Source organism: Rhinoderma darwinii, chromosome 12, assembly GCF_050947455.1.
Source record: "Rhinoderma darwinii isolate aRhiDar2 chromosome 12, aRhiDar2.hap1, whole genome shotgun sequence".
In the NCBI taxonomy this organism is placed as follows: Eukaryota; Metazoa; Chordata; class Amphibia; order Anura; family Rhinodermatidae; genus Rhinoderma; species Rhinoderma darwinii.
The window spans coordinates 44,887,308-44,903,137 of record NC_134698.1 but is presented as its reverse complement, the minus strand read 5'-3'; positions in this window follow the sequence as shown (position 1 = coordinate 44,903,137).

Genomic DNA, 15,830 nt, shown 5'->3' with positions numbered 1-15,830 from the left:
AAATTCAATCCACAGGGGGTGACTAGACCATAAAACATAAAGGGGGCCAGGGTGTTCGTAGCATGAGTAGTAAGTTAGGGGTACTAGTAGGACTGTAGCATAAGAAAATGGTGCTGGCCAGCGGCGCCGGTGAGTCTGGGGGTAAGAAGGTAAGGCTTTTAATTACCTGGCAGTAGGTGGTAGAAAGGGGTGTAATGGAGGGAAAAGCTAGGTGAGGTGTCAGGTAGTGAACAATTGTGGCAGTATGAACTCGCACATGGGATACACTAGCCGTACGGCAGATCCCAAGGTTATTTTGGGCCTGGGCTGTCACAAAGGCTGGACGGAGGCTGTTGGGGGGAGAACCGTGGCAGGCGGGCACGGCTGTGCTGATGACAGATTGCGATCTGGGGGAAGGCGGGGCCCCAGCTCAGGAAGTACCAAGTCTTGATTAAGTTCAGGCTCCTCCTACACTGTACTTTCATTGGTGATGTCAAATAAAGCGTGGTGCATGACACAATTTGTTTGCCACAAACAATGATGTTGTGTGTTTATTGTTCATGGTTTTAGTCACTAGGGGGTCAGCATGTTATATTCCGTTTAAAAAAACTAAAAGGCATTAGATCTCTTCCAACGTGTCAGAGGATAGACTAAGATGCATATACCCCTAAGGGATAAGAAATCTACAAGGCATATGTGGCTTGAACCTCATTTAACTTGTAAATCTGTTGAATGTTATAGGGTTCTCTGCAGAGCAAGGCCTATCATAAATACATACGATGAAAGGCTAGGCATGTGTACCTTCTTTTGTGTAGTCACAACCAGAACAATGGAAGTAAGCATGTAAATACCAATATGAATGCTCCCATTGTATGATTTAGAAAGTAGAAGGCTGGGTATGAGGGTGACCAATCCATTGAGGACAGAAAGGATTGTGTTCTGGTTTATTCCCTATCCTAATGAGGTGGCTGAACTTCTGTGCTTTTTTTGGTTTTTCTTATATCCCTTCTTTTTTCAAAAAATGTAAATCTGTAGACCTGTATTAGTTTAGCAGGTGCAGAATGAGATAAGGCTACAGCGGGAACAGATGGGAGAGAAAAGCAATATCCTTCAGAACTTTGTATCTGTGCTGGAGTTATGAAATCTAAGGTCTGATGAAACTTTATTTTAGGTTCGGCTTGGAGAAAGCACTCCATAGATGGTTGCGAATATGATGAACTGCACATATCCAAGGCCATAACTACTTCCCAGTTGTTTAAACCCGTTATTTGTATCATGAATAGGCATAGACATTGTGAATTTTATTGTATTTATGTAAAAAGATGGGAAAATAATCAAGAGCAGTGATGGTCAACTTGATATATTGTCAGGGCCTTAACCCCTTAACGACCAGGCCTATTTTGGCCTTAATTACCAAGCATTCTTTTCTCTTTTTTTCATCTTCACATTCAAAGAGTTATAACATTTTTATTTTTCCATCAACATAGCCGTATGAGGACTTGTTTTTTGCAGGAAGAGTTGTATTTTTCAATGGCATCATTTTTGGATGCATATATTATATTTAGAGATGAGCGAACCAGGACAACCGAACCCGGTTTCGGTCCGAACTTCCGGAAAAGTTCTGTTCGCAGCGAATCCGAGCTTCACCGGGTTCGGCCGAACCCGTTTTGACCGAACCCGGTCAAAAATATTATACAAAGCGGCAGCCACTTATCTCTATCAATCACTGATAGAGAAAAGAGGCTGCTGATTAAAAATAAAATAAAAAGCATTTCATACGTACCTGGTCGTTGTCTTGGTGACGAGTCCCTCTTCTTCCTCCAGTCCGACCTTCTTTTCTGACGCGGCAGCCTGTGATTGGCTGCAGAGGCCTCTGCAGCCTGTGATTGGCTGCAGAGGCCTCTGCAGCCCGTGATTGGCTGCAGCGCTCACATGGGCTGCATCCACATCAAGGAATGTCGGGCCGGATGTCGCGAGGGACGCGTCACCAAGGCAACGGCCAGGAGACTGGACTGGAGGAAGCAGGGAGTTCCCGGTAAGTATGAACGTCTTTTTTTTTTTACAGGTACTCTATATTGTGATCGGTAGTCACTGTCCAGGGTGCTGAAACAGTTACTGCCAATCAGTTAACTCTTTCAGCACCCTGGAGAGTGACTATTTACTGACGTCGCCTAGCAACGCTGCCGTAATGACGGGTGCACACATGTAGCCACCCGTCATTACGGGGCCTCATGCACACGACCGTAAAAACACCCGTTATTACGGGTCATAATTACGACCCGAAATAGCGGGCCCATAGACTTCTGTTAGCCACGGGTACCTTCCCGTTTTCTCACGGGAAGGTGCCCGTGCCGTTAAAAACATAGAACATGTTCTATTTTTTTATTTTACGGGCCGTGCTCGTAATTACGACTCGTAATGCTCCTCCTCGTATTATGCGAGGCGTCTGTGACGCTCGTAAATCTTGAGCTGCTCTTCATTGAGTTCAATGAAGAACGGCTCAAATTACGTTGCAAAGAAGTGCCCTGCACTTCTTTGCCGAGGCAGTCAATTTACGCGTCGTCGTTTGACAGCTGTCAAACGACGACGCGTAAATTACATGTCGTCTGCACAGTACGTCGGCAAACCGATTCAAGTGAATGGGCAGATGTTTGCCGACGTATTGTAGCCCTATTTTCAGACGTAAAACGAGGCATAATACGCCTCGTTTACGTCTGAAAATAGGTCGTGTGAACCCAGCCTCACGTTGCCCCATACTCTCTAACGCCAAGTGAATAGGAGAAAGCTGTAATACTGTGAACTACCACTAAAAGTGTGCTGGCCTTTGACAGTATAGAGCAGTGAATGGAATGAAGGGGAAGCAGCATTCACACTAGTGCCACGTCCCTTTCAATCAGCTAATCGACAGGGGTGGCAAGAATCACACCCCCACCGATCAGATATTTAAGGCCTTTCCTGAGGATAGGCCATCAATTGTATCTCTCTTGGAAACCCCTTTAAGGGAACTGTATAGATATTGTCATCACTCACATCAGTCCCTGTTCCCAATGGGACACATCTAAATTCTCCTTCTCAAACACACATGGGCCAATTTCATAGGAAGCAGATGAATCTACAGTATCAGTGGGTCTTTTGAGTATGAGAGGAAACGGTGTACCCTGAGGAAACCGACGCAAACATTGAGAAACATACAAACTCCATGCAGATGCTGCTGTTGGTCAAACTCAAACGAAGGACCCCAGTGCTGCAAGGCAATAGCGTTAACCACTGAGCCATCATGCTGCCCAGAATAGAGTAATAAATAATTGTCTTCGAAGTATGTACACACAGGGGTGAACCTAGCCCCTCTGCTGCCTGAGGCGAACTATAAAAAGACGCCCCCCCCCCAATCTATCGGAGTTTTCTCATTACTGGCTTTACATATCAAACACGCAATATATACATTTTTTTAAATAGGAAATCATTTGTTGTTTATTTGTAAAGTGCTGTTTAATGTATAGAAAAGATTTAAAGAACTATTTTTACTGTATTACTTTAGTATCATAGATTAGCAACGCAGCATTAACACTGGAAATGGTTTAACACATCTTCTATGCCCCTTTTTATTACCTAATTGACTTATGATTTTAACTGAGTTCAGTGGCCCGGCGTGGACGGCATGATGCAGTGACGTCATCGTGGCGGGCAGTTGATGTCATCAGCGTGCTCCCGATCTCTTGTAGGCCTCAGGCCTAAACCAGGCTGTGGCCTACAAGAGCAAACGGCGGAGCATGGGTTTCTATTGTGGCAAATTAATTTTTTTTTAAATTTTATACTGCTAACTTTTTTTTGGTAGGTTCCGCTGGACCGTTTGGACTACGTCGTAGATTCATTGGACTACTTCAATGATCTACTTTAAAAAAAAAAAAAATTGTGAAAGAGGGTTGCATGGGGTTTTTTTTTAATACTTTATTATGGCCTTAGTAATGGCAGCTGTCTGATTGACAGCGTTCAATTACTAAGGCTGGGGCTTAGCATTAGCTAGTAAAAAGGCTATCACTATCCCCTATTATTTCCCTGGTTCCCACTGCCGCCAGGGATACCGGGAAGAGTCGAGTACGATTCAATACCTGGCCATCTGAAACGACGGTTAGGCCGCAGGCTGGTATTATCAGGCTGGGAAGGGCCAAAAAAGTGGCCCTTCCCACACTGGTGATGCTAGGCTGCAGCTGCTTTATTGTATCTGGCTGGTTATGAAAAATAGGGGGAACCCCACATAATTTTTTAAAAATAAATTGAAAAAAAATTACGTGAGATCCCCTCCATTTTTCATAACCAGCCAGATACAATAAAGCAGCAGCAGCCTAGCATCACCAGGGTGGGAAGGGCCATGGTTTTTGTCCCTTCCTAGCCTGATAGTACCAGCCTGCGGCCACCCCAGTACCCTTCACTTCAGATTGTCGGGTGCTGGATCGTACACAGCTCTTCCCGGTACTCCTGGTGGCGGTGGGTCCCGCTGTAATAATAGGGGTTAGTGATAGCCTTATTACTGGATAATACTAAGCCCCTTCTTAGTAATGGATGCTCTCAATCAGACAGCAGCCATTACTAAGGCGGTAATGAAGTATTAAAAAACAGAGACATAAAGACATTTATTTTATTGAAATAAAGAAAAAAAGCTTACAACAGCGAAGTAGTCCAACGAATCTACAACGTAGTCCAAATGGTCCAGCGGAACCTGCAAAACAAAAATTAGCAGTATGAAAAATAAAAATAAAGATGGCTGCCCCCGCAGACGTACAAACATATGAATAAATAGTTACCTTAGGGAACATATTAAAATAATTAGAAAAATTAGGCTGTCAGGATTATGTTGTTGTACTGCAAAATTACCACTAGTGGCCGCTGTTTTACACTTTGAAGAATTGTGCTGCACTTTTACTCCTTACCACTGGAGGCTGCTGTTTTGTCCTTAAACCTGCCCTTAACCAAGATGGCAAATGTTGCATCGTGTGAACCATCTTGTTTCCTGTTTGGGCCTACTTCAGACCACATGGAATACCAAACAGTGCTTGAGTATTGTGACTTGTTTCCAGTCTCCTGCTCCTGAGAACTGTCTTTGCCAGACTGTTCCTACTTCCTTGCTATTTACTTCTACTCGTGTTCCACCCTCCAAGCACTGTTCCTGGGGACGTCTCACCGGGTTCTGCACTGTGCTCCGCTCGCTACTTCTGACCATAGGATTCCAGCAGTGTTCGCCAGTATCGTAACAGGATACTCAAGCCTTTTCCATGGAATCCGTCAGAGAAGCAAGTTTGGAGGTTCGTGTGAACAATATGAACTGTTTGCTTACTAACATCTTTGCTGACATGCAAACTTTAAAGACTAAATATTTGGCGTTTGAAAATCAAACAACCCATGATGTTCAAGTTTATGGGCAAGCTACACAGGGTTTACAAGGCATGGTGGCTCAGCAAGCAGAGCTGATCCGGGAACTTCAGAATCGAGTTGTGACCCCAGCCTCTTCATCTACCCTGCCGCTTCCACCATTCAGGTTTGGTGGGGATCGTGACAAATACCGTGGATTTATAAACCAATGCAAGTTATATTTTGGTGCACATCCTGCTCACTTCCCTACTGATAATTCAAAGGTGCTGTGTATTATTATGCTTCTGACACATAAGGCTGTAGCCTGGGCAAGCCCTCTTATTGAAACCAACGATGCTCGGCTTGATGACTTGGACGCCTTCCTAGCAGCCATGAGTCAAGTATTTGATGATCCTAACCGGTGTACTACAGCAGAAGCAGCGTTGATGGCTCTACGTCAGGGCAGACGCTCTGTTGCCAAATATGCCACAGATTTCAGACAGTGGGTGATGGATACTGAGTGGAATAATGCTGCAAAATTAACATTCTTTAAAAAATGACTATCTAGTGCACTTAAGGACGAGTTAGCACGGGCTGAAGCTCACACAGAGTTTGATGATTTTGTACACCATTGTATTCGAATAGACACTCGGCTGTCAGAGCGTCGACAAGAAAAATGGGGTTCTACCTGGATCCCGTAATAATAACTATTACTCGTCTGCTCCAGCTCCCACTCCTAGAGACTCTGAATCAAAGAATTAAAAAGAACACCAAGCTGAACCTATGCAAATTGACAGTATACAAAAGCGTGAAAGTGCCGACAGAAGAGAACGAAGGTTTCGAGAAAATCAATGCTTCTATTGTGGTAAAACTGATCACTTCCTTATCAATTGTCCATGTCGTCAACGCAAGATGGTGGCGGTAGTAGCAGATCATGACTTCTCTGATGTAGAATCTGTTTCTTCTGAACAAGTGCCACCAGTGCATGCACTCATTCATTCAGTCTCCTGCACAGCACCCAATATTAAAAAAGAACACAAAGACACTCATTGCTTTATTCCCATCAAGTTTAGAATTGATTCTCAATGGATATCCGCCTCTGCCATGGTGGACTCTGGAGCAAATGGGAACTTTATGGACATTTCTTTTGCTAATAAACATGGTGTAAAATTTCAAGAGAGACTGTCACCCATTCTTATGGAAACTGTAGACGGCTCCCCTCTGAACTCAGGTCCAGTTGATCAAGAGACTGAACCATTGGAGATAATTATGAGACCTAATCACCATGAGGTTCTATCTTTTCTATTAATTTCATCCCCACATTTTCCAATTATTTTTGGACTACCATGGCTGCAGGCTCAGAACCCTACAATTGACTGGGAAACCAAAGAAGTGTCTTTTCCATCGGAGGTCCCCTCCTCAGAGTCTTTACCGGAACAATCTCACGAAAAGATTGAAGGGGAGCTTGAAGTATCTCCTAAATTACCTCCTCTATATGACGAATTTACTGATATATGTAACAAAGAGAATGCTAATAAACTTCCTCCACATCGACCTTACGATTGTCCGATTGAACTGTTGCCTGGAGCAGCTATACCTTTTGGATGCATCTACCCATTAGCAGAGCCGGAACTGAAGGCTCTTAAAGAATACATAGATGAAAATTTAGCTAAAGGTTTTATTCGTCCATCTTCATCGCCAGCAGGTGCACCTATATTTTTTGTTAAAAAGAAAGACGACTCTTTGAGACCTTGCGTTGACTATAGAGAATTAAACAAAGTCACAATTAAAAAACGTTACCCTCTGCCATTGATTCCGGAGTTGCTGGATAGAGTTCGTCAAGCTAAAATATTCACCAAATTGGATCTTCGAGGTGCATATAATTTGGTTCGCATTAGACCAGGTGATGAATGGAAAACAGCGTTTAGATCACGTTATGGACATTATGAATATCTGGTCATGTCTTTTGGACTTTGCAATGCCCCTGCAACCTTTCAGCATTTTATTAACGATATCTTCAAGGACTTGTTAGATCAGTTCGTAGTCATCTATCTGGATGACATATTAATCTTTTCTAATTCTGCAGAAGAACATCAGAATCATGTGAGAATGGTGTTGGAGCATCGGAAAGCATATCAACTCTATATCAAGTTGGAGAAATGTGAATTCCATCAACGGAAATACAGTTCTTGGGTTATATAATTTCTCCCCTAGGATTACACATGGATTCTAGCAAGATTCAAGCAATTAGAGACTGGCCAACTCCAAAAAATGTGAAAGAGGTCCAACGATTTGTAGGATTTGCTAATTTCTACAGACGTTTTATCAAGAATTTTTCGGGCATTATTACACCAATTACCCAATTAACAAAGAAAGGGATACCTTTTGTGTGGTCTCCTCAGACACAAGATGCTTTTTTCAATCTGAAAACAAAATTCACAACAGCCCCTATACTGGTTCATCCTAACCCTGAAAAAGTGTTTATTGTTGAAGTGGATGCTTCAGACGGTGCAATAGGGGCTATTCTATCACAGAGAACTGGAGAGAAAGATTTGCTGCACCCTTGTGCTTACTTTTCTCGAAGTTTGACTTCTGCTGAAAAGAATTATGACGTGGGGAACAAGGAACTCCTAGCCATCATTGCTGCTTTCAAAGAATGGAGACATTTAGAAGGCACAGCTCAACAAATAGTGGTTCTAACTGATCATCGTAACCTTGAATTTGTTAGATCTGCCAAATGTTTGTCTCCCCGCCAAGCCCGGTGGAGTCTGTTTCTAAATCGTTTCAACTTTGTGATCTCTTACAGGCCTGGTTCCCGAAATGGTAAGGCCGATGCATTATCTAGGTTGATCTCCAATGACTCCTCCTCGACAGTACCACCAACAACTATTCTTTCCGAGTCCAATTTCCTGGGTGTGATCCATAGCAAGGACTTGCTTGATGAGATAAAGGAAGCCTATGAGACCGACCCAATTCTTTTGCACCCACCAGATGAAGTGTCCCTAACTTTCAAAAATCAAGTATGGACTAACAAGCACTGCATTTACGTTCCAGAAACTGTAAGATTAAACGTGCTAAAATTAATGCATGACTCTAAACTAGCAGGTCACAAGGGGATTCAGAAAACACAAGAATTTCTTTCCCGCTTTTTTTGGTGGCCCAATTATCAAAAGGATGTGAAGAAATATGTTTCTTCTTGCAACACCTGTGCCATGTACAAAACTCCTCGTACCTCACGCATGGGATTATTGCGGCCTCTGTCAATTCCATCTCGTCCTTGGGGATCTATCTCTATGGACTTTATTGTCGATTTACCAGTCTCCAAAGGGAAGAATTCCATCTTAGTAGTGGTTGATCGGCTCACTAAAGCAGCCCATTTTATTCCTTGCCCTGGACTACCTTCTGCTAAAGAGACTGCTGATCTTATAATTCAGAATGTGTTTAGTCTTCATGGAATACCAGATGAAGTGGTTTCGGATCGCAGAGTACAATTCACATCAAGAATCTGGCGGAGTTTTTGCACAGCACTCGACATAAATGTCAGTTTGTCTTCTGCTTTTCATCCCCAGTCTAATGATCAGACTGAGCGCACAAATCAAATGTTAGAACAGTATCTCCGATGCTACATCTGCCATTTACAGGATGACTGGGTCAATTTGCTTCCAATGGCGGAGTTCTCCTACAATAATTCTCAGAATGCCTCCACTAAACAAACACCGTTTTTTGCAAATTTGGGTTACCATCCCAGTATTCTTCCTAATCTTCCCAGAGAAACTTTTATTCCTGCAGTGACTGACAGAATACAATCACTTCAACAGAATCTGGAAATGCTAAAAATTACATTATCAATTGCCCAGGAGAAATATAAGGAAACAGCAGATAAATCTCGGAGACCTTCTCCAACCTTCAAAGTGGGAGATGAAGTATGGCTTTCCACCAAGAATCTGAAACTTCACTTACCTTCAGCAAAATTGGGCCAAAAATGTATTGGTCCTTTTAAAATTATTGGACAAGTAAACTCAGTGGCTTTTCGTCTCAAACTTCCCAGACCAATGAGAATACACCCAGTGTTCCATGTATCCCTACTGAAACCTGTTGTTCCAAATCCATTTCCAGGACGCCACCTGCCTCCCCCTGATCCTATCGAAGTTGATGGACAAGAACATTATACTGTTGAAAACATCCTGGACTCCAGGATATTCAGAAATCGGTTGCAATATCTAATAAAATGGCAAGGATATGGCCCTGAGGATAATTTGTGGTAACCCGTAGGCAATCTCAATGCTCCTCGACTGGTTAGGGAATTCCACCAAAGATATCCAGATAAACCAAGTCAAACATCGTCCTGAGGCCGCTGTCGAAAGGAGGGAGTAATATCAGGATTCTGTTGTTGTACTGCAAAATTACCACTAGTGGCCGCTGTTTTACACTTTGAAGAATTGTGCTGCACTTTTACTCCTTACCACTGGAGGCTGCTGTTTTGTCCTTAAACCTGCCCTTAACCAAGATGGCAAATGTTGCATCGTGTGAACCATCTTGTTTCCTGTTTGGGCCTACTTCAGACCACATGGAATACCAAACAGTGCTTGAGTATTGTGACTTGTTTCCAGTCTCCTGCTCCTGAGAACTGTCTTTGCCAGACTGTTCCTACTTCCTTGCTATTTACTTCTACTCGTGTTCCACCCTCCAAGCACTGTCCTGGGGACGTCTCACCGGGTTCTGCACTGTGCTCCGCTCGCTACTTCTGACCATAGGATTCCAGCAGTGTTCGCCAGTATCGTAACATAGGCCCATAAAATAAAACATATCAAATAAAATAAATAAATTATAACACCTTTCTTTTAAAGAAAACCTTTCACCTCCCCATACATGTACAGCTGAGTGCAGCATGTAATGGAGAGGGCTGCACAAACCCTGGGGCACCCTACATTTTTTTCCTAGCCTCCTTCGTTATTTAGATATTGGTGCTGTAATATTTGGCGCCCGATATTTAAATAACCCCCTGAACTGTCAATGGGGAGGTAATTGGCAAGGGGGCGTGTAACATCGCTGTGACACTGTGCAATCACTACAGACAGTTTCAGAGCAAGAGCTGGAGAGAGAGCGCGTGCGCGCGAGCGCGCAGCTCCGCCACCACTAAGGAACAGAAGAAGAGTGTGAATTCTTCTTCTTCTGTTTCATGGCATCGGAGCTGTGCGCTCACGCACGCTCTCAATCTTTAGCGCTCGGCAGACAAGGACGACAAGACTGATCTCTCACCTGAGATCACATAGTCTTGTACTTGCCTACCGAGAGCTGAAGAGTGAGAGCGTGTGCACGCACACATTCTCTCCTCTCTCCAGCTCTTGCTGTTGACATTGTCCGCAGCGGATTGGACAGTGTCACAGCAGTTCATGGGGTTATTTAAATATCGGCGCCAAACATTACGGCACCGATATCTAAGTAAGGAAAGAGGGTAGGGAAAAAAAATGTAAAGTACCCCAGAGTTTGTTCAGCCCTGACCATTACACGCTGCACTCAAATGCAAATCTGTGGGCAGGTGAAAGGTTCTCTTTAAAGTGTAACAACTTTTTTAAAAACTTTTGACATGTCAGAAGTTTTGATCAGCGGGGTCCGAACACTGAGACCCCCCACTAGTCGCTAAAACGAAGCAGCAGAAGTGCTCGGGTGAGCGGTGTGCCGCTTCAATTCTGTTTGGCTTTCCTTGGAGCAGTGTAAGGGCTCAATAGAAAGTTGAGTCCATACACCGCTCACTCGGCTGGAAGTCGCTCATAAATGAAGCGGCATATCGCTCACCCGAGCAATTTGCTGCTTCGTTTTAGCGATCGGTGGGGGCCTCAGTGCTCGGTCCCCCACCAATGAAAACTTCGGACATGTCACTATGATATATAAAGATATCTATTAATGCGATTGGTGCAAGTTTTAATTACTTTTTATTGAAAATGATTTGTACTTTTTGAGATACAGCTGCTTTGTATCCTGTATACAGAGCAGCTGTATATAGCGCTGAGACCTGAATCCATTAGGTCGCCTATTATCGATCACATCTAAGTTATGAACTTAGATGTGATCGGTAACAGCTCGATCCTGCAGGACTCGCTGACACTGAATCAGTCAGTCCCGCTGACCTGACGGATACAGCATACAGCGCTATATACATTATATAATATATTTATTTTAATTAGCGGGGGCAGGTTTATGGGGAAGGATTAGGGCCTGTTTACATCAGCGTTGGCTTTCCGTTCCGGGGTTCCGTGGGAGGTTTCCGTCGGGTGAACCCCGCAACGGAAAGTCAAACTGAAACCACAGCTTCCGTTTCAGTCACCATTGAAATCAATGGTGACGGAAACATTGCTAATGGTTTCCATTCGTCACCATTCCGGCAGGTTTCCGTTTTTGTGACTGAATCAATAACGCAGTCGACTGCGCTAATGGTGATGGAAATGGAAGCTGTGGTTTCAGTTTGACTTTCCGTTGCGGGGTTACCTCCGACGGAACCCCAGAACGGAAAGCCAATTCTCATGTGAACAGGCCCTTATACTGCGCTCAGCTTCCTGCCCCTTCTAATTTAAAAGGGGTCGGCCAACCTTGGGGGGCCGGGAGTATACTGCAAGGGGGGGGTCTGGGCATTTTACTGACAGCAGAGAGCTCTATAGGGGGGAATTATCCCCCCACCATAGAGCCCTGACTAGTTACTATACTGAAAGGTTAGGGGGGTCTGAGCATCTGACTGACTGCTCTAAAGGGGGGCAGAATCCCCCCTATAGTGCCCTCTGCAGTAAGTCAGACAGTCAGACGCTCCCCCACCCACACTAATCCTTCCATTATAGTGATGTGAGGGCTCTATGGGGTGGACTATTCCAGCCCCATGGAGCCCTTTGCTCTCGGTAAGATGCCCAGAACCCCCTTGCAGTATACTCACGGGTCCCGGTCCCAGCAAGGCAGGAACTTACCTCGTGCTTCTCGTCGCTCGACCGCTCCTCCTGCAGACTTGCTCCTCTCTGGCGGCACGTGCCGAACGTCTGTAACACTCCTCCTCCTCTTTGACGCTGTACACAGTACATGCCGCCAGAGAGGAGGAGGAGTGTTACAGACGTTCGGCACATCTGCTATGTGCGGCAGCATGGCCACTCCCCCCGGTCCTGACCGTCCCGGGCTGAAAATGCCGCCCCCCGTTTTTGGGTAGGTGATGCCGCCTGAGTCTGTCGGCTCACCTGGCCTCATGGCAGGTGCGGCACTGTGTACACACATTATTTATTTTCTATTATTTATTATATAGCACCAACATATAACACTGAGATGTAGAGATAGTTTTTTTTCTCTCGAAGACCGCCATAGTTTTTTTTTTTCCAAAAAAACAAACTGTGTCTATGTGTGTGTAGCGTCCATGGCCACAGGCCGTCGGGTTTACTCACCTCACGACGCCCGCAGCCATGGATCCGTGAGCACTGGTCCCCATCTCCTTCCTAGGAGATGCCAGCGCTCACTTCCGCTCCGGTCTGCTGTGTCGCGTAGGGTACGAGCGCACGCTCGGGCCCACTCTTAAAGGGCCAGCGCGCGCACCTGTAAAACTATCATCTTCATCAACAACATGACTTCCTGGTGTATAAGAGGGCCCCAGCCCTTCTGATCCTTGCCTGAGCGTTGTTAGTAATTACTAAGTCTGTCTTGCAAATGGTCCCTTAGTGTTTCCCATTCCAGTTGTTTCCCGTGCCCTGTTACCTGTTCCTGTATCCCGTGCTGTGTTCTTGTTCCTGTGCCTACTAGTTGGAGTCCTGTCTACTGCATCTGTGTCATCCGCCACATCCTGTATCACCTGCCACGTCCAGAGGGATTCAACACGTCTGGCGCAACCTGTGGCATCTGTGTCATCCACCACGTCCTCTGTCATCTGCCACGTCCAGAGGGATTCGCCACGTTTGACGCAACCTGCGGCATCTGTGTCATCCACCACATCCTGTGTCATCTGCCATGTCTAGAGGGATTCACCACATCTGGCGCAACCTGCGGCACCTGCTGTCATCCGCCACGTCTTTTGTTACCTGCTGCACCCATCTCCATCAGTGCCAGAGCTGCGGCCACTGTCTGGACTATCCAGGTACCCTTGTGCACGACTTTGTATTGCTGGGGTTCCCTGTTGTTTGGCCAGCTGCCTCCCCGCTACGGCCTAGTGGGCCCACAAACCCACAAACCGTGACAGTGTGTTGCAAATTGTTATGGCTGTTTTTGGGGCTTTTTTTTTTTAGAATAAATCATTACATCACATGATCTTGAAATCAAATTATTTGCAATGTGAAAAGTGCCTAATAAAAAAAAATACAGAAGTAAAACACTATTTGCAAAATACGCTAGAAAAATGCCATAAAAAAAACGCATGTACAATTTTACTGAAAAAAACACCACACAAAATTTTTTTGTGAAGGAAGCCTAAAAACCCACTTTCAAGTCCAACTTGGGTTGTGAAGTGTAAGAAACCCCCTGTTCTTCACCCTCAATCCCTTTAAGTAGGTCTGGATCTTGCCACTAAGATGACTAGGTTGCGGTCCCCAGGATAGTCTCCAATAGATGGTTGGACTGCAAATGGATTATATGGACCGCTTTGTGGTCAAGCAGATCCGGGTCGGTAACAGGTGGGCAACATCAAGCCCAGGAAACAAGGTAAGGTTCAGGCCAGAGGTCTGTACACGGATAAACAATATCAAGCAGGGTCAAGATTAAAGCCAGGTCAATCACAGGGAACAACAGGATCAGGAAACTCACCACCAGGGTTGATAACCAAGCACTGCAACACTGGGGGGATTCTAGGAGGAGTGACGTTTTGCTCAGCGCCAGGTCCCCGATCCTTTGGCTAGAGCAACACAAGCAAGGAGAGCCATGGCAGACATCATCAAGGTGTTGAAAACCAGCAAAAAGGTAACAGTTATAATAGATTTCATCTCTCAAATTGTAATATCAACATTTAAAAAAATAAATAGACAATAGGTTAAAAACAATTAAAAATGCACAAACATGTACAGGACTCAAGTTCTAACCCTTGGTTGGGCTCAAGGACAAACTGAACATGAAGGAAGTAGATCACATACCATAGGTCACAAAAGTATTTTTGAATATATGATTCATCAGGGAGACCACAATGCATAAACATATGAAAACATAGTGGATTGAAATAACAATGCAATATAAAAAAGATAAAAAACAGTCCCACAGCACTCTGTAATGATGAAAAAATAGTGGTTTGTTAAGCCTGCACAAGCTGCAACGTTTCCGTCCTGCTGAAGGACCTATATCAAGCATAGTGATACATACAAAATGTGTGCCATATATAGTAAGTGTCTCATTAGCATAATGAGTAAACATTAAGACAGTATACATTGAAAAGCAATACTGATATATATTGAAGTAAAAAATATTAAAATGCATTTAAAGTGGTAAAGTGCAAGTGATTGTATGAATTAATAAAAATTACAAAAAAATTATTTAAAGGGAACCTGTCACCAGCATTTCACTTATTAAACCAGCACTACCTGGTGGTAGTGGGTGAAAAATCATTCCTATATAACCTATAATTGTCTTCTTAGTCGGCTCTGTAGCTTTAGTATTCAGTTTTTTAGTGTTCCCACACCGTATGCTAATGAGCAGAAAAGAGTCAGATCTTCATTTGAAAAGAGTCAGATCTTCGTTTGAAAAGAGTCAAATCTTCATTCCTCAAGTCTTTCCGAGTTTTCCCCGCCTCCTTACTTTTGATTGACAGCTCCTTGCCCTCCCCCAGCACACAAAATCCTGCGCTTGTGCATTGATGTCCTCTTCTGGTGTGTGCGCATAAAGGGACACCGGATTAATACGATAAAAGGCGCAAAATGTTTGCAGACCGTTATTTACAGTCGGAGGAGGAGTTTAGGAGAGGGGATAACGGCAATGAACTTTTGATAGCAGCGGCCAGTGAGGGATAAGTAAAGTTCAATAGGTGAAATGCTGGTGACAGGTTCCCTTTAAGAGACAAAATCGACATAATTGTAATGAAATCTGAAATGCAAACATCTGTGTGTGGGTGGAGAACATCAGACCACTCACCAATCAGGGCTGGAGTATGTAAATTCATAGAGAAGGTGCAGGTCCGTGTTGCAAATGTAATCAATAGCAAATCAGCGTCCTCAAGCTGTTGCTGCGCATGCTCACATGTAGAGGATGGAAGTATGTGGTTTCATAGCAACCACTGACACTCAAGCCAGAGTGTAAATGGAACGCAACGAACCACACAGGAAGAGGAAATATCACGTACCACCAACGTATGTAACTGACTGACTGATACAATCTAAATATCCCAAATAGATTTAGTTGACAAGACATTTATAAACAATTGTAGCGCTGTTAACCCCTTCAGGACTGAGCCTGATTTGGCCTTCAGGACGAAGCCGATTTTTCAAATCTGACATGTGTCACTTTATGTGGTAATAACTCCGGAATGCTTTTGCCTATCCAAGTGATTCTGAGATTGTTTTCTCGTG